At 43.5% G+C, this 19,942-nt stretch overlaps 1 protein-coding gene across 2 annotated transcripts in view; it reads right to left on the minus strand.

The window, feature by feature from the left end:
- CCT6B (chaperonin containing TCP1 subunit 6B) overlaps nt 1-19,942 on the minus strand; it is a 140,413-nt gene that overhangs the window by 62,773 nt on the left and 57,698 nt on the right. The window contains exon 15 of one of the 2 annotated variants that reach the window (XM_063628583.1): nt 7,909-8,431. The exons of the other annotated variant lie outside the window; for it this stretch is intronic. The gene's annotated coding sequence lies outside the window, so the exon portion shown is untranslated. Of the gene's footprint in view, nt 1-7,908; nt 8,432-19,942 lie in introns of those variants that run through there. 2 annotated transcript variants of the gene reach the window in all.

The following is a 19,942-nucleotide window of genomic DNA, read 5'->3' on the forward strand; positions in this document are numbered from 1 at the left end:
TCTTTTATTCTTACGGAGTAGCCATTCTTCTAATCCTTTACTTTCCTAATAAATTTGCTTTCACTTAACTCTGTGGACTTGCTCTGAATTCTTACTTGTGAGACATCCAAGAATCCTCTCTTGGGGTCTGGATCGGGACCCCGTTCCGATAACAGAAACAGGAAGTCTCATGCTTTGTTGGTAGGGATGAAAATTGATAAAATGTATATGGAAGGCAATTTAGCAAAATTTGACCTCAGCCCTTCCACTTCTAGGAACTTACCCAACAGGTATCTTTCCACCCATGCAATATGTACCAGGCTATTGCTGCTGTACAACAAATCCCACACCAGTGGGCATAATTAACCAAATGTGGGACACTGGGCCAAGTTACTTACCTTCTCTGGAGCTCAGTTTCCTCATCTACAAAATGGAAATAACAACAGAACCTACTTCAGAGGTTGTTTTGTCATATATGTATATAAAGCTCTTAGAATAGTGTCCTGGTGTGTAGTAAATGTTTGTAAAGTGTTACTGTTCATATCACTATTATGATTAATATTATTTTCTGGGACCCAGCCAGAGACTGACCCTGACCATGTGAGCAAGGAGTTTGGGAACAGCCAAATCACTCATCATCCTCCTTTAAGGAGGAACCTCCCCGCAGCAAGAGCAGATTACAACTGTAGCTGAGTAAGTAGAAACTTGTCATTGCATTGTGCCTGATGTCTACAGATATTTGGTCAGCAATGGAAACAGAAAGAATGGCTTTCCCAGAAGCAAATCTTGACGGCACCTATCCTAGCTCTCTTACCCTGGAAGAGAGCATTTTGGCTAAGGAGATTGGACCGTTCCTCCTTTCAAATCTACTCAAGTGATGAGTGAAAGCCCTGCTTAATTAAGATCTTGCTTAATTGCTACTAATAATCACAGTAACAGCTAATCTTTTATGATGTGTTTTCTAACTGCCATCCAGCATTAAGCACTTGATATACCACAGTGCATTTTACCCAACAACAGCCCTATCAGGCAGGTATCATTTTTCTTCCCATTTCACAGAAGAGAAAACCAAGGCTCCAACTTACAGAAATTTGCACAACAGGTAAGCATCAAAGCCCATATTTAGACCTGTACCTCTGTTGTGCCACCTGGAAAGGTGGGCATTCCATCCACCTGGCATTTCTGTGTATAAACCACAGAGTAGCCTTCTGGCTTGTGTGCATCTGCTTCTTGTAGGTCTCTGTCAATGTGAATTGGCCTCAAAGGCACGATCTCTTAAGTGTAAGGACAAAATTTGGTTTCTGAGCCTAGCAAGTCATGGGCCAGGTCATGGGACCCAGCCAGCCCATGTGAGGCATGCATTTCTGTCCTTACCATATTTTGAGAGCGAGAAACAGAGGCTCTATGTGGCCCACCCAGCAACAGCAGAACCAAAGCGGCCTGTGTCCTTCCTACTGTGTCTCCCCAGGCACCTCAATGCCTAGGAAACCTCAGCAAAGGCTGTGATGGCAGGGAGGGATTTAGGTGAAGCTGTGACCCCAGGTGAAGTAGGTCTTCCTGCATGCTCCTACAATGACAAGCGGTTCCCAAGTAGAATCAGAATTCCCTTCAAGCCATTGAGCCCCACCTCTTCCCACACAAGGGCAGACACATGTGGACTGCCAGCTGTCCCACTAATTACCTCCCAAATAAAGGAGAGGTCTGTACTGGTGGGCGGGTGGGTAGTCAGTGCCTGGCTTCCTGGAATCCTTGTAGTCCCTTTAACACAAGATAAATTGTTGCCTCTGATTCAATTTCTTCCTCCCTCTCCCCCACCCTGCTCAGTTTCCTAAAATAATAAGAAATCACATTTCTCATCCCTGCATTTAATCCTTCAGACAGTGAGCGGGAGCTACACATCTGGTTCCCAGCATAAAATGAGGAGGGAGGAAGCCAGCCAGCCAGGGGCAGCGGGTGGGCCAGTGGACTCCAGGGAGGAACTTGGAAGGGAAGGCAGCTTGAGAAAAAATTCTTGGAAGACTAGGTCGCAGCTCGCTTGACTATGTCCTTAGTGAGTTAATTAGTTTTTCACTCAACTAGTATCCATTGAGGCAGGCCTGCTCTACATCAGGGAGACAGAAATGAGAAAGATACAGTCCAAGGTTCCCCATGCAGTGGGGGAGCCATACCTATAAACCACTAGGCTGGATTACAGCATCACACAAACTCTTAAGGGAGTGTTCTGGGTTCCAAGGGAACAAGGATGTGGGAAGGCTTCACTCTGGCTATGAAAGGTTTTGCAGTAGATTAGGCATTTGTGCTAACCCTCAGAAATTTGTCAGGCAGATAACCTGGGGAGGAAAAATGTCATTTTAATAATGGCATTCTAACACTGCAGTGGTCCTTATGGTGAACATGTGTACAGAGCTTTACCATTTGCAAAGTGCTGTTGCACACTTCATCTTATTTACACTCACATCACCCTCATAAAGTGGGGGTTGTTCTGTCATACCCATTCTGCAGATGAGGAAACAGAAGCCCAGGAGGTGAAAATGGCTTGCCTAGGCCTCCCCAGCCAGGCAATGGCAGAGCTGGAATTCAAACAGGTTTGTCTGGCTCTAACATCTGTGCTCCTTCTATGCCTCTAGAGATGCCAGTTTGTTTCCCAGGAGAAGGGTGCTGCAGGAGAGGCAGCGAGGGTAGAGTGGGCGCAAGGTGGGGTGAAGGAGAGATGATGAACAGATGGTGCTGGCTCCCTGAAGCCAGCCAGCCGCCACCCCTGGAGACCCCATCCAACCTACACACATTGCCAGCGTGATATTCTCACCTAGCCAGCAGCCATGGTGGGTAGTGTATGTGGGTAGTTTTCTGAAAAAAGCGATGTCTGGTCTGTTGGCTTGGATTAGTTCTATAATTATGGAATTACAGATATGTATACAGACAGTCGTTCATTTACAATTTTTCTACTTTACGATCATGTGAAAGCAATACCCATTCAGTAGAAACCACACTTGGAATTTTGAATTTTGATCTTTTCCCAGGCTAGCGATATGCAGTACAATATTCTCCAGCACTGCTGGGAACCATTCTGTTTTTCACTTTCAGTATAGTATTCAATAAATTACATGAGATATTTGACACTTTATTATAAAATAAGCTTTGTGTTAGATGATTTTGCTCAACTATAGGCTACAGTAAGTGCTCTGAACATGTTTAAGGCAGGCTAGGCTTAGCCATGATGTTAGGTAGGTTAGGTGTATTAAATGCATTTTCAACTTAGGATATCTTCCATTTATGATGGGTTTATCAAAGCACAGCCCCATCAAAGTTGAGGAGCCATCTGTCTATGTGTGTGTGCGTGTGTGTGTGTAATCCACTGCTATGTTGCAAATGGATTGAAGGAACAAGAATATGACTTTTTGTAGCACTTACAAAGTGTCAGAGGCCATGCTATGTTATCCATTTCATCAGTTGCTCTTGACAACCCTGTCCAGGGATATACTAAAATACTACAGTCTCCACCATACAGACAAGGAAACTGAGTCTCAGAGAGGAAAAGCTACTTACCCCAAGTCTCTGACCTGCCCCTGAGCCAATGCTCTTTCCTCTGCACCATAAATGTCAGAAAAAAAGCAACCAAAGATCCTCAGGACCCAAGGAGTCTGAAGGCCACTGTGTAGCATCCTCCTTTGTCCCCAGGGGCCTCCAGAGAGTCCCCTCCCCTTCATTTTAAGATCATCAGTGTCAACAATGGTAATTTTTAGTGTTAACATTTATTTATCAGAGCATGTCCCTAGGAATGGTGACCACAAAGTTAAACCAAACCCCAAGAGAGAACCAGATTTCCAAAGGATGCCATCTCTACATCTAGGGAAGTGTGACTCTAAGAAATACAAAGAATATAAACAGAATTGTAGTATGCCCTGAGAGCCGAAGTTTTTTGGAGGCTGGAAACAGAAGGATATTCAAATATCCCAAGAAGCTAACAAATGCAAAATCCAGTCATGTGCTGTGGTGGTCTAGGAGGGGGTTGCCAATCTCTGTGAGTTGACTAAAGAACTGAGAATATTGGGGCGTGGACTGCGTGAACACCACCTTTTTTAATTTATGGAGTCCCTGACAAAAAGCATCTAAAAAAGGAGCTTACTGGGTTCCATAAATGCCACTGATAAGAATCCAGCTGACATTGTGGCCAATAATTCTGATTACTATGCAACTTCAATTGTCTGAGAAGGTGACCGCCAAAACTACTTGGGAAGGTATAATTATCTCCTTAGTGGTAAGGCTCTTTCATCCTTAAATATAGAAATATTAGAGATTCTCAAACCCACAGGAGGAATATTTTTAGATGTGAAAGATTCTGAGTGTATTTGGTACCTTAAGTGTGTATAATGTTTGAGAATTTGGCCTACTTGAATATTGGTCAGCCTTTAATTCTAATCTAAAATATAATTTAACAATTGAGTTAGATTTGTGATTTTAAGTTAAAAAATCATATTAACTTTATACATGCTTAAGTTTCTCTTAGATTTGTAAGAATTACTTGGAAAAAAAGTAGTCAGTTGGGTTAGTATAGTGTTTAAAAATGAAATATATTAAATTTACAAAATGATATTTTAAATATGTGAAGGTATTTTATTAAGTTTGTAAATGGAACAGACACCATCCAAAAGCCCCTTTAAAATTACTGCTAAAATTCGGTTAATCTTTTTTTTTTTTTTTTTTTTCAACAGGGTCTCACTTTGTCACCCAGGCTGGAGCACAGTAGTATGATCATGGCTCACTGTAGCCTCGCCCTCAGGGCTCAAGCGATCCTCCCACACCAGCCTTCTGAGTAGCTGGGACCACAGGTGCACACTACCATGTCTGGCTAATTTTTGTATTTTTTGTACAGATGAGGTTTCACTATGTTGCCAAGGCCGATCTCAAACTCCTGGGCTCAAGCAATCCACCTGCCTCGGCCTCCCACAGTGCTGGGATTACAACCATGAGCCATTGCACCCAGCCCAAATTTAGTAAATTCTACTAGGTAAAGAAAAACTAGATTTTTATACAATGCATAACTTTAATAAATTAGACATTCCTTCCAAAAACCAAAGCATCCTCTGAAATTTTTTTCTGTGCTTAAAAACTGTCTTTGAGGACTGAAAATACCTCATCCCGACACAGGGCACTTCCTACCTGCTCAGAGCCAATGCTTTAAGTGAAAGATCTCATTTAATCCTTACATCAATGCTATAAAGTCAGTACTGCTATTATCTCCATCTTCTGGGGCTGAACGCTGGAGCCAACGTTCTGAACTGAGACAGTAGGAATTTTAGAGTCATCTATCTTAATCCCTGGTACTCCATATCAGTACCCCTCGATGGGGCTGGCTTAGAACATTATAGAAACAGCCTGGTGGCTGGCCTCTTCTTCCTGTGTTCATTAGTGTTTGGGCCACAGCTCTTGTCCTCATCTCTGGACTTATGCATCTCTGGACTTAAATGCAGGGTCTGCCAGGCACGATGGCTCACATCTGTAATCCCAGCACTTTGGGAGGCCGAGATGGGCAGATCACTTGAGGTCAGGAGTCCAAGACCAGCTTGGCCAACATGGTGAAACCCCATCTCTATTAAAAACACAAACATTATCCGGGTGTGGTAGTGCACGCCTGTAATCCCAGCTAGTCAGGAGGCTGAGGCAAGAGAATCGATTGAACCCGGGAGGCAGAGGTTGCTGAGATCACACCATTGCACTCCAGCCTGAGTAACAGAGCAAGACTCCGTCTCAAAACAAAAAACAAACAAACAAAGAAATGCAGAGGCCAGGCGCAGTGGCTCATGCCTGTAATCTCAGTGCTTTGGGAGGCCAAAGTGGGTGGATCACCCGAGGTCAAGAGTTTGAGACCAGCTTGGTCAACAAGGTGAAACCCCGTTTCTACCAAAAATACAAAAATTAGCCAGGTCTGGTGGCTCATGCCTGTAGTCTCAGCTACTCAGGAGAATTGCTTGAACCTGGGAGGCAGAGGTTGCAGTGAGCCAAGATCGCACTACTGCACTCCAGCCTGGGCGATAGAGCGAGATTCCATCTCAAAAAAAAAAAAAAAAAAAAAAAAAAGAAAGAAAAAGAAAAAAAGCAATGCAGTCTTGGCCCTACCCCAGCCTTTCTGAATGAGAATCCGCATTCACAGGAGGCCCAGGTGATGTGGCTGCCAGAAGAGTGTGAGAAGCCCTGCTCTGCAGTGCTACTTTGGATCAATCTCATCTGACCAGGCAAAACAAGTTGCTGAACTGCTGCTCCAATGTCCCTCCTCCCAGAAGACCCCTGGCCTCCTGGGAGCAAATACAGTGTCAATAAGAGAGGTGGCAGAGAACCACCTCGCCCAGCCCTTAGTATGAGGCTCCTCTACAATGAAGCTTTTCCAAAATCAGCTACTGGGAAAGGTAAATTTTGTTGAACTGCCCAAGGCCACACTAATCTTTAATTATCCCGTTAATGTCTGTCTCCCCCCAGGTAGCCATTACACAGGCAGTTATCATGATGCCCTGGCTTTAAACAGCTTGCAGATTTCCTGACAGTATTAATGGAAGTTTTGCAAATTGATTTGGGGAGATTAGATGGAGAGAGGCTGCTGTGACTTGACGTGAAGCCCATTCTAATCGGCTCAGATCCTCCTGTCCTTGATCCCTGCCCAGGGCAAAAGGAAAGAACAGGAGTCGGGGGACCCAGGTTCCAGGCCTGGCTCTCCTGAAGGGAACTTGTGACCTTGAACCTGCCACTTCTCACCATGCCTCTTCCTTAAAATGACTGGGTTAGACTAATGTAGATTCATTAAGTGGTCTCTCCTTTCATGATTTCTCTGATTTCTATGAATTAGAGGCTGGCAGAATGCCTCACCTTAGAGGGAACAAGCTTCCTTCCTTCCTTCCTTCTTTCCTTCATCCATTTATTCACGCACCTCTTCACTCCATACATATGATTGAGGAACTATATGAGGCTCTGCAGGAGGCACCGGGAACAGACTTAAACAGATGGTTTGTGGCATTTTTAATTAATGAGAGGTGGTACAGATGGGGGCCCTTAATAGCCTGCAGCAAAATGTGGAGGCTGGGGAGGGGAGGGAGGTGGCACTAAGCAGGCTCTGGGCCAGGGAGGGAGCCCAGCCCTTCAGCCCTGTCTCCTCAACACTGGCCGTCCTGGCACACAGCACTTGGGCTGCCCTTGCAGTCTTGAGAAGAAAACCGCGCAACCTGGATTCTCTCTTCCCTGCACCCGCATGCGAGAAACGAGGGAGGTGGAAACACACCACTGTGCACAAATCAAATGGTCCTGAACGGTCTTCGCAGACCTTGTTTTAAGTATCTTACACCCTCTCTCCCCAGATCTCTACCTTGAACAAGCCTTAGTATCCTCATGGGCAAGACAGGACTGGGGAATCCTAAACCTCCAGGCTTGAAAGGATTACAAAGTCCATGTAATTCAACCCAGGCACTTGCATAGCTACCAAAACTCTCCTGCCAAGAGGTGGCCTGGTCTCCGAGGCCAGGGTCCTCATTACTTCCCAGAGTCATTCCAAAGCCAATGTTACCTGCAGTCAACTCTTGTTAGAAAACAAGGGGAACTCTGCCTCCCTGAGTTAATTATTATATTTGTGAAGATTAAGAGAAGACAATGTATATGGAGTTGCTTTGAACACTGATTGAAGCTAGTTTTAATTATTGAAGCAGAGGATCTGGAGCCAAAAGAGGAGAATGTAGGAGTCCGCTAAGACAGGGGCTCCACACAGCATCCCAACCTTGGCTGTGGAAGCCCACCACAGCCAGCCTCCCCGACCCTATCCCACCCTAGAGTCTGTCTCCACCTCCTGGAGTATTTGCTCATCCCTCAAAAAGAAAGCATGGCCAGAGATGGAGTACCTAGGTCAGCCTTAACCATTTACTCAATCAGTAAAAGTCCCCAGACATGCCAGGGAGAAATCCACTGGGAACAGAGAGCATCTTCCAATCTGATTTGGGGGGAGATGAACAATGAACAAATCCAGCATTTTATTTAATAGTGATGACTGTTCCAAAGAAAATAAAGCAGAAGATACAGAACATGGCAGGAGATGGAGCTGTTTTTTTAAAAAAGAAAGGGTAACTAAGTTGAGTTGGGGGAGTAAGCCCTGTGAGAGTGTGGGGAAAGAGTGTTCTTGGCTAAGAGAAAAGTTGGCTGGTCACGGTGGCTCATGCCTGTAATCCCAGCATTTTGGGAGGCCGAGGTGGGAGGATCACCTGAGGTCAGGAGTTCAAGACCAGCCTGGCCAACATGGTGAAACCCCCTCTCTACTACAAATACAAAAATTAGCTGGGCGTGGTGGCATGCACCTGTAATCCCAGCTACTCAGGAGGCTGAGGTAGGAGAATTGCTTGAATCCCAGAGGCGGAGGTTGCAGAGTGCTGAGATCACACCACTGCGCTCTAGCCTGGGCGACAAGAATGAAACTCCGTCTCTGAAAGAAAAAAAAAAAAAGTCAGGGAAAGTTCCCAAGACAGAAACAAGCTTGACAGGAGGAACAGCAGGAGGGCCAGTGTGGCTGGAGAGAGTTGAGAGGGTAAGAGATGACGAGGCTGGAGAGGCAGGTGTGGGGCCTCTTAGGCCATTGTGATGGGTGGGAATGGGGATACGGGAGACCCTTCCTGGCAGGAGCCTTCCTCCCATTCCCTGCCACAGAAACACCCACCTCCCAAGCCTATGCTCTGCTGCTGCTTAAGGTTTGGTGAGGACATGGAGGTAACAAATATTTGTTGTCCACTGAGGCATCCCAGAGGTGGGATGGTGAGGAAGGACTCACTAGATGGCTGTGGCAAGGGAGAAAGAAGTGGTTCATTATTCATGGGAGACAAGAGAATATGGATTTCCGTGGAGAAGGGAAAAGATTATAAAATTTAGACAAAGCAGACAGAGAGAAGGGAAGATGCCAAGTAACAATAATAATAGCAGCTAACACTATGCACCAGGCACTGCTCTTAAAACTTTATTTGAAGTCCCTTCATCTTCCCAACCCTATGAGGTGAATACTGTTATAATCTCCATTTTATAGATGAGGAAGCCGGAGCACAGGGAAGTTAAGTGACTTACCCAGAGTCAACCAGTTAAGTGGCAGAGCTGGGATTTGAACCAGGTAGGCTGGCTTCAGAGTCTGTGTTCCTAACTATTAGGATGTACAGGACAGGAACCTGGACAAAGATGGCTTGAAGAGAAGCAGATAGAGCAAGGGGTAGGTGAGAAGGCTCAGGGGACAAATGTTGCCTTTCATACTATTTTCTTTCCTTTTTTTCTTTTTTTTTTTTTTTGAGACAGAGTCTCACTCTGTCGACTATGCTGGATGGAGAGCCAATGGTGCCACCTCAGCTCACTGCAACCTCTGCCTCCCAGGTTCAAGTGATTCTCCTGCCTCAGCCTCTCAAGTAGCTGGAATTACAGGGGCACACCATCTCATCTGGCTCATTTTTATATTTTTAGTAGAGATGGGTTTCACCATGTTGGCCAGGTTGGTCTCAAACTCCTGACCTCAGGTGATCCACCTGCCTCAGCCTCCCAAAGTGCTGGGATTACAGGCATGAGCCACTGCGCCCAGCCTATTTTCTCCCCATAAAATTCAATGGTGATGCTATCCATTTGGTGCTTGGGAAGTTGACACAGTGCCTTTCTATCTGATCCTTTCAACGACTCTGTAGAGTAGGTATTATCATCATCAATTTATATATGAGGACACTGAGATTCAAGAAGTTAAGTAACCTTACTAGGGATGGCAAAGACAAGATTCAAATACAAGGTTTGTCTGTCTCTCCTTCCCATGCTCTTTCATTCATCCAAAAGGCACTTATAGGTACCTGTTTAGTGGCAGGCAGTGAGCTAAAAGTATTTGAACATGGAAAAAACACTGCCCTTGGAAGGATCCCTTGGTAGTACCCCTCTCACTTGCACCCTACACACAGACCCATAAGGAACAGTCATCTTACTCTTGACTGAAGCACATGAGCAGGGGTGGGGCGGGTAGGGGCAAGGGAGCATTCATGAGATCCTGCTGTGTGCTTGGCATTTTTCTTGCATTCCATCACTGACCCCTTCCATTAGCTCAGCAGGGGAGACGAGGCTGAGGCTGCTTTACCTGTCTAGCGTCCTTCTTCCTACCTTCTCAGCATGAGAACCCTGTTTTTTTTGCCAATGAGCCTAACTAAAGACTACATTTTAAAGCCTCTATTGCAATTAGGTGTAGCCATAAGGCTAAGTTCTGGCTAATGAAATGTCAGAGGAAGTAATTGTGTGAGACTTCTAGAAAAGCTTCTTAAAAGGAAGTGAAGGCTGGGTGCGGTGGCTCACGCCTGTAATCCCAGCACTTTGGGAGGCTGAAGTGGGCAGGATCACCTGAGGTCAGGAGTTCGAGACCAGCCTGACCAACATGGTGAAACCCTGTCACTTCTAAAAATACAAAAATTAGCCGGGCGTGGTGGAGTGCACTTGTAATCCCAGGTACTCAGGAGGCTGAGGCGAATCACTTTGAACCCAGGAGGCGGAGGTTGCAGTGAGCCAAGATCATGCCACTGCACTCCAGCCTAGGTGACAGAGCAAGATTCTGTCCCTCCGCAAAAAAAAAAAAAAAAAAAAAGTAAGTGAGACTGCTGAGGTGGGCCCTTTTTATTCAGTTATAGTGGCGGAAGGATAATGGCTGAAGGTCCAACAGACATTGCAGATCATTAAGGCAACTCTGAGGATGAAAATTATGTGCCCAGAAGAGTGGAACAAAAAAATTGGAAGCCTGGGCCTCAAATAATAGTGAGAAACCACTATACATAAATCCTGATTTCCCTGTCTCTGAACATGAGAGAAAAATAATCTTTTTTTTTTTTTTTTTTTTTTTGAGACTGAGTCTTGTTCTGGTCACCCAGGCTGGAGTGCAGTGGCACAATCTCAGCTCACTGCAACCTCTGCCTCCCAGATTCAAGCAATTCTTGTGCCTCAGCCTCCTGAGGAGCAGGGATTACAGGCACACATCACCATGCCTGGGTAATTTTTTATTACCCAGAGATGGGGTTTTACCATGTTGGCCAGGCAGGTCTCGAACTCCTGACCTCAAGGGATCTGCCCACCTTGGCCTCCCAAAGTGCTGGGATTACACGCATGAGTCACCATGCCTGGCCTGAGAAAAATAAACTTCTATGTTGCTTGAGTTAATATCATTCCTGATCTCAACTTCAGGCAGCCAAATGCATGTCTTGACTTATACAGTAGCTTTACCATCATTCCCATTTGGAAACAGGCTGACAGGTTGCCCAAAATCCAACAGTTAAGTGTGATTCAAACTTGAATCTTTCTGCTTCCAAAAGCTATACTCCTCCAATCCTTTTGGTAACAGCCCTTTGGAAAATTCACTCTCATTAACTCATGAGAAGGCACAACACTACAGTAGAATTTAGAACAGCTGAAAACCTTTACATCCCCTGCTCTTGTCTCAGAGGTGCATACCAGAGCAGATTGTCTTCCACCTTACCTATGCACTCTATTAGGTAAGTTAACCACATACCAGACAGAAGAAAGATTTTTAACTTCCCAGTTAACATCTCCTCTGCCTTCAAATTCCAAGTTGCCAGACTCTTTCAGGGATCCCATAGAAAATCCTGTAAACTCACTCTCATGCGAACTGGACAATGTGCTCTTTTCTCAGGAATACTTATATTTATGAATTCCTTAGAATTTTCTAGACACTGGATCATGTTGTCTGAAAATAATTTCCCTTTCTTGCCTAATGGCACTAGCTAAAACCTCTAGTACTATGTTGAAGAAGTAAGAGTGGGCAGCCTTGCTTTGTTCCTGATCTTAGGTAGAATTCATTCAGGCTTTCGCCCTGAAGTATGATGTTTTCTGTAGGTTTTTTGTAGATGCCTTTTATCAGGTTAAGGAAGTTTCCTTTACTCTAAGCTTGAGTTTTTATCATAGATTTTGTAAATAATTTTTGTGTGTATATTGAGATAATTGTGTAGTTTTGTTCTTTATTCTACTAATTTGGTGTATTATATTAATTGATTTTTGGATATTAAACCAACCTTGCATCCCTGAGATAAATCCCACTTGGTCATATTATATAATCTTTTTTATATGATGCTGGATTTAGTTTGCTCATATTTCATTGAAGAATTTTGCTCAGATATTGTTCTGTAGTGTTCTTTTCTTTGATGTCAGGAATACTTGCTATGTCAGAGGCCCATAAGACCACTTCTGGGTTCAATGGATCAGAACTCAGCATGTAGTTATACTCAGGGCTATAGTTTATTACAGAGAAATGATACAAAGCAAAATCAGCAAATCATCCCATCTGGCACATGGGATGAGTCCAGAGGAAAGTTAAGTGCAAATTTCCAAGGTCCTCTCTCAGTGGAGTCAGGCAAGATGTTCTTAATTTTTCCAGCAACAAATTGACAATGTGTAAAATGTTGCCAACCAGGAAAGCACATTAGAAACTCAGAGTCCAGGATCTTTTTTAGAGGCTGATTATATAGGAACTACATGCCTACGTATCCAGATGTACCCAAAATTCCGGACTTCCAAAACGAAAGCAGGTATTCAGTATAAATAATATTGACAGTCTGAACATAGGGTAGTGAGAACACTCCCAAATCCAAATTCCCAGATATCAACCAAGGACCAACCTTGAAAGCAGGCCTTTCAAAAGATAAAACCTGAACCTGCTATAACTCTTTTCTACATACTTGCTTTTAAAACAAAAACCCAGACCAAAAGAAACAGTAATGTTGGAATTTTAGCCACAGAGGTAGGGAGTTTGAATGTTAGGACATTCTTGGTACCTTCAAACTATACTCCCTTAGCTTACCCACATATGGGTGTAAGGTTAAGCCTGCATCTCTAGAAAGTTTAACGTGATAATAATAAAGTAACAGAAAAGGGCTCTCACTTCATGTCATGCAGTGTTTAGGCAGAAATATTTTTCCTGCACTGTAGGAAAAATGGCTTTATAGGCCTTGTGGCCTTTTGGCAACATTAGGCCCCCCAAACTGCACATCTCATCAGTCACAGTCCTGGGGCAGAGATTGAGAGAATGCCAAAGGGGGAAACAGGAAAGCACACATGTATTTGGCAAACCCCTATGGCACACTCACCAATCTGCCTCCAGGCAGTAGGATCCTGGTCCCACAGCCAAAGCAGTGTTGACACTTCTCCACTGCTAGAGGCAAAAGTTTGCAGAGTTATTGTCATTAGTTGATTTTGCTCTATTTATGTAACAAACTGCATGCCCAATGCATACTGATGCATAACTATTAATGATAATAAAAATAATAGTAGCTAAGCAGTTGTTAAGCACAAAGTATGGCTCAAGCACTGTGTATAGCAGTCAACACATGCTGACTTATCCTCATGACAATCCTGTAAGATAGATAAAATATTATAATCCATTTATAGATGAGAAAACTGAGGTTAGGTGACTAGCCCCATGTCAAACAGCTGATAGATGGTAGAGGTGGAATATGGTTCCACACACTATGGCTCCAGAGCTAACATTCTTCCTTTTAGTTGTTTTGTTTTGTTTTGTTTTTGTTTTAGAGACAGGGTATTGCTCTTTCACCCAGGCTGGAGTGCAGTGGCACAATCGAAGCTCACTATGACCTTGAACTCCTGGGCTTAAGCGCCCCTCCCACCTCAGCCTCCCAAGTAGCTGGGACTATAGGTGCATGCTACCATTTCTGGATAATTTTTTATTTTTTCTAGAGATGAGGTCTTGCCATATTGCCCAGGCTGGTCTTGAACTCCTGGGCTCAAGCATTCTTCCTGCCTCAGCTTCCCAAAGTGCTGGGATTACAGGCATGAGACACCAAGCCCAGTCTCAACATTTTTAATTGCCAGCACAACCCTGTTTCACAAAGACAACTGCATGACAGAGGGGTTTCCAAAACTGTCCTCCCCATAGGATAGTCTACCACATTTCCAACCTAGATTGCGGCATAGGGTAGAAAAGAGTACTTTTAAGACTAAGGTTTAGTGAAGACAAAGAACCAAGTAACCCAAACGATATACTAGTAGGTAGACTCCTGAACAGTTAAAGTTTTCTTTAGTGGTACCATCTTCCTGAGCACATCTGGAAACACAAAGTACGTCTGGCTGTCACAAAGAATGGAGGGTGCTACTGGCCTTTGGTGCCTGGATGCCAGGGGTGTGAAACATCCTACAATCTCTAGAAAGTTCTACAATTGATAGAACAGTCAAGCACAATGAATGGTGTGCCCCCACTAATACTGCATGACCAACTGGCCCTTGTATACAGCTCTAGGACTATAGAAGAAAAAGGCAATAGGAAAAATCGTTTTAAGCTCACTGCTCTCAAAGCCTTTCCTTACGCATTTCGAGCTTTTGTGAAGCTCCTGCCAGGCAAGCATATGGCCAAACCTGTTTCTCAACCTCCGCATCTAAATTTATCTCCAAGTTAAGGGCAGAAGCCAGATACAGGCCCACAGGATATTTGTCCAACAAGGCACTTGGCTTCATCCTGGTCCAGGCAGCAAACAGACACAGGGATATGTCAGGTGATTCTTGGACTAAGCAATTGAGAAATGTTGAGACAAGTCTCAGAAGGAAGGAGACTGTAGTCATTGTTCATTGTGACCATCATTAGCTCAGTTCTTTAATGCCAAGAACTCTGCCAAGCAGGGAGAAGATGGCAAGTCAGGCCCATGGGAAAACCATTCTTACCATCTGTGGGCTCTAGGGAAATACCTGCACCCTGGCACTTCTCTTCTCTCTCTGTCCTCAAACATAATATCCCTCAGTAAAGGCCCAACTCAGGTCCCCAAGTGTCCTCTTTAAAGAAGGGCTAATATTTATGAAGTAGCTAAAGAGCAGGGTAGTCAGGAATCCACAATTAATTCAATACTATAAGGCTGTCTTTACAAAATGTTTAGCAGCGTATGTTTTTGTTTTTGTTTTTGTTTTCACAAAAGCCAACCAAAAACACTGATCTTCCAGGTTCCCATTTCTGTCCCTTTCCTGTTAGCCTAAACATCAGGCCAGAAAAAGTATGACTGAAGATTAAATCTAATTCTGGGGCACTTGATTTCCTCATTAAAGACTTCAATCTAGAATAGAATAAGGAAAGCAAGACTATTTACAGAGTCACTGGGGATGTCCTTAATGATTATATCCTTGTTCCCCTAGATCTCTTTGACAATTATATAGGCAGCTGTAAAGGAAGAGTGAATGGATTGTTACAAGGCCTTAATACCTAGAGATATTAAACTGAATTATGTTCAAGAGCCAAAACCCTGGGATGGCAGTGGTATTGTGGGAGGCTGGGAGGGTAGTAATGTATGACTATGAGACAGGATCAAAACATAAAGCAATAGTGATGGCACCATTAAAGTGATTGCAAAGAAATAGTTATTGTTACAGAAAGGACTGTAAAAAAAGATAGGTTAGAAACAAGCAGTTAGGAGAATGGCAGACGGGGATATCGATTCTTGGCTCATCATACTTTAACTGTAGCTAGGAGATTTATGAAACAATCTTAGGATAAAGTATTTTTTATTTTTAAGGAAACTGTCATGAATTTTTTATGTACTTTAAAGTTGGATATTCTCCAACAGACAGAAAAATTAGTTAAGTAATTTGTATTGATATGGTTTGGCTGTGCCCCCATCCAATCTCAACTTGAATTGTATTTCCCAGAATTCTCACGTTTTGTGGGAGGGACTCAGTGGAAGGTAATTGAATTATGGGGGTCAGTCTTTCCCCTGCTATTCTCGTGATAGTGAGAATACTGATCTGATGGGTTACAAGATCTGATGGGTTTATCAAGGTTTCTGCTTTTCCTTCTTCCACATTTTTCTCTTGCCATCACCATGTAAGAAGTGCCGTTTGCCTCCCGCCATAATTCTGAGGCCTCCCCAACTATGTGGATCTGTAAGTCCAATTAAACCTCTTTTTCTTCCCAGTCTTGGGTATGTATTTATTAGCAGTGTGAAAGTGGACTAATACAGTAAATTGGTACCAGTAGGGTAGGGCATTGCTAAAAAGATACCCAAAAATGTGGAAGCAACTTTGGAACTGGGTAACAGGCAGAGGTTGGAACAGTTTGGAGGGCTCAGAAGAAGACAGGAAAATGTGGGATAGTTTGGAACTTCCTAGAGATTTGTTGAATGGCTTTGACCAAAATGCTGATAATAATATGAGCAATAAGTCCAGACTGAGGTGGTCTCAGATGGAGATGAGGAACTTGTTGGGAACTGGATCAAAGGTGACTCTTGTTATGTTTTAGCAAAGAGAGTGGCAGAATTTTGCCCCTGCCCTAGATATCTGTGGAACTTTGAACTCGAGATAGATGGTTTAGACTATCTGGTGGAAGAAATTTCTAAGTAGCAAAGCATTCAAGAGGTGACCTGGGTACTGTTAAAAGCATTCAGCTTTAAATAGGAAACAGAGCATAAAAGTTCAGAAACTTTGCAGCCTAGCTATGTGATAGAAAAGAAAAAACCATTTTCTGGGGAGAAATTCAAGCCAGCTGCAGAAATTTGCCTAAGTAGCAAGGAGTCTAATGTTAATCCCAAGACCATGGGGAAAATGTCCCCAGGCCATGTCAGAGACTTTCACAGCAGCCCCTGCCATCACAGGCCCAGAGGACTAGGAGGAAAAAGTGGTTTCATGGGCCAGGCCCAGGGTCCCCATATTGTGTGCAGTCTAGAGACTTGGTGCCTTGTGTCACAGCTGCTCCAGACTTGGCTGAAAGGGGCCAACATAGAGCTCAGGCTGTGGCTTTAGAGGGTGGAAGCCCCAAGCCTTGGGAGCTTCCATGTGGTATTGAGCCTGCGGGTACACAGAAGTCAAGAACTGAGGTTCAGGAACCTCCATCTAGATTTCAGAAGATGTATGGAAACACCTGGATGCCCAGGCAGAAGTTTGCTGCAGGGGCAAGGCCCTCATGGAGAACCTCTGCTAGGATGGTGTGGAAGAGAAATGTGGGGTTGGAGCCCCCACACAGAGTCCCTACTGGGGCACTGCCTAGTGGAGCTGTGAGAAGAGGGCCATAGTCCTCTAGACCCCAGAATGGTAGAGCCACCAACAGCTTGTATCGTGCACCCGGAAGAGCCGCAGACACTCAACGCCAGCCCATGAAAGCAGCCAGGAGGGAGGCTGTACCCTGCAAAGCCACAGGGGTGGAACTGCCCAAGACCATGGGAACCCACCTCTTGCATTAGCATAACCTGGATGTGAGACCTGGAGTCAAAGGAGATCATTTTGGAGCTTTAAAATTTTACTGCCCTGCTGGATTTTGGACTTGCTTGGGCCCTGTAACCCCTTTGTTTTGGCAAATTTCTCCCATTTGGAATGGCTATATTTACCCAATACCTGTATCCCCATTGTATCTAGGAAGTAACTAGCTTGTTTTTGATTTTACAGGTTCATAGGTGGAAGGAACTTGCCTTGTCTCAGATGAGACTCTGGACTGTGGACTTTTGAGTTAATGCTGAAATGAGTTAAGACTTTGGGGGACTGTTGGGAAGGCATGGTTGGTTTTAAAATGTGAGGACATGAGATTTGGGAGGGGCCAGGGGCAGAATGATATGGTTTGGCTGTGCCCCCACCCAAATCTCAACCTGAATTGTATTTCCCAGAATTCCCATGTTTTGTGGGAGGGACCCAGTGAGAGGTAATTAAATCATGGGGGCTGGTCTTTCCCACGCTATTCTTGTGATAGTGAGTAAGTCTCACAAGATCTGATGGGTTTATGAGGAGTTTCTGCTTTTCCTTCTTCCTCATTTTTCTCTTGCCACCGCCATGTAAGAAGTGCCTTTTGCCTCCCACCATAATTCTGTGGCATCCGCAAACATGCGGAACTGTAAGTCCAATTAAACCTCTTTTTCTTCCCAGTCTCAGGTATGTCTTTATCAGCAGTGTGAAAATGGACTAACACATGCATTAAAAATAGATAGGTCTGGCAGTTCTAGCACATAGCAGTCTAGCTAATGTGGACCACCCTCCACCTCACCCGTAATTTACAGACATAAAAATGCTAGAGGAAATGTATGGCTTGCAATGAGATACCACTTTATACCCAATAGGATGGCTGTTATCAAAAAATAACAAATATTGGTGAAGATATAAATTAGTGCCCTTGTGTACTGCTGGTGAGTATAAAAATGTAAAGAAATTCCCCAAGAAATTAAACATAGAATTACCATGTGATCCAGCAATTCCACTTCTTGGTATATATTCAAAAGAACTGAAAGTAGGGACAAACATATTTGCACACCCATGTTCATAGCAGCATTATTCATAATAGCCAAAAGGTAGAAATAACCCAAGTGCCCATCAATGGATGAATAAATAAAATGTGGTAGGTACACATATTGGAATATTATTCAGCCTCAGAAAGAAATTCTAACACACACTACAATATTAATGAACATAGACAACATTACGCTAAGTGAAATAAACCAGTCACCAAAAGACTGTATGATCCCATTCATATGACGTACATAGAGTAGTCAAATTCATAGAGACGGAAAGTAGAATGTGATTAACAGGGGCCAGGGGGAGGGGGAAATGGGGAGTTATTGTTTAATGGGTACAGAGTTTCAGGTTTGCAAGGAAAAGAAGTACTAGAGACGGATGGTAGAGATGGTTGCACAACAATGCGCACATACTTAATCCCACTGAGCTATACACTTAAAAGTGGTTAAAATGGTAAATTTCACATTATGTATATTTTACCATTAAAATAAATAAATAAAGAGCATACAAAACAAAAACAAAAACTATATGGCTGAGCTTAAAAAAGAGAAAAGAAAATTTTCTTCCAAAGGAAGTCAAAACAGAGTGACAAACTCTGAAGGTGAACTACAGAAGCCAGACAAAATAAGAAACTAGATGTAAGATCTAGTCTAGATGTCAGGCTTTTAACACTCACACAGAAACAGGGCCACACTTGAAGGAAGGAGTTGAAGCTAAGGCCCCTAAATGAAACATGAGCCTTAAAAAGGCACATTTACGGAGGCCAGTACAGAGGCTGGACGCACTCCACCCACCTGCCAAGTGAAGTAATGGGAAAACTTGCTCTGCTCAGGATTCCTGTAAGAAACTGAAGCTCTACGCCTACACCATGCTCAGGTGTGGATTGTGAAATTATACCACCTGAGGGTTTCAAAAAAAAGGTAAAAATGGTCCCATGTTTATAACTTGCCAATGAGAGTGCAAACTGGTATAAACCCTATGGAAGGGAATTTGGAAATACGTGTCATAATAACAAAGCCTGTACAATAGCAGAAAACAATGAGATAATATTTTCAAAGTGCTGCGAGAAAACAATGGGTAACTTAGTAAATTATCATTCAATAGTAAGGAGCAATAAAGACGCTCTGAGGGAAGCAAAACTAAGAGAGTATTACTACCAGATGTACACTAGAAGGAGAAAGAATATATAGCAGTGAGAAAGAAAGTGAATCCAGAACGAAGAATACAGTTGCAAGAAAAAGTGGTGAACAAAGAAATGAATAAACACATGGAAAGTCTAAACAGAAACTGACTTTATAAAATAATAGTGATTCTCAGCCTGACCAACATGGTGAAATCCCGTCTCTACTAAAAATACAAAAATTAGCCGGGCATGGTGGCACGTGCCTGTAATCCCAGCTACTTGGGAGGCTGAGACAGGAGAATCGCTTGGACCCGGGAGGCAGAGGTTGTGGTGAGCTGAGATTGCACCACCGCCCTCCAGCCTGGGCGACAGAGCGAGACTCCATCTCAAAAATAATAATAATAATAATAGTGATTATTACTATAACTAATTTAAGAGATTTAAAAACAAGGAGGAACTAAAATATTGAATGAGAACACATTTAAACACAGGAGGAATTACTGTATTTAAAATGTTTTAAGGACTTTGTATTGTTAGGGAGGAGCAGAGTTACTATGTTAAGTATGCAAGTTAAAAATTTTAAATTAACCCTACAGTAATAAA

Source organism: Symphalangus syndactylus, chromosome 20, assembly GCF_028878055.3.
Source record: "Symphalangus syndactylus isolate Jambi chromosome 20, NHGRI_mSymSyn1-v2.1_pri, whole genome shotgun sequence".
NCBI lineage: Eukaryota > Metazoa > Chordata > Mammalia > Primates > Hylobatidae > Symphalangus > Symphalangus syndactylus.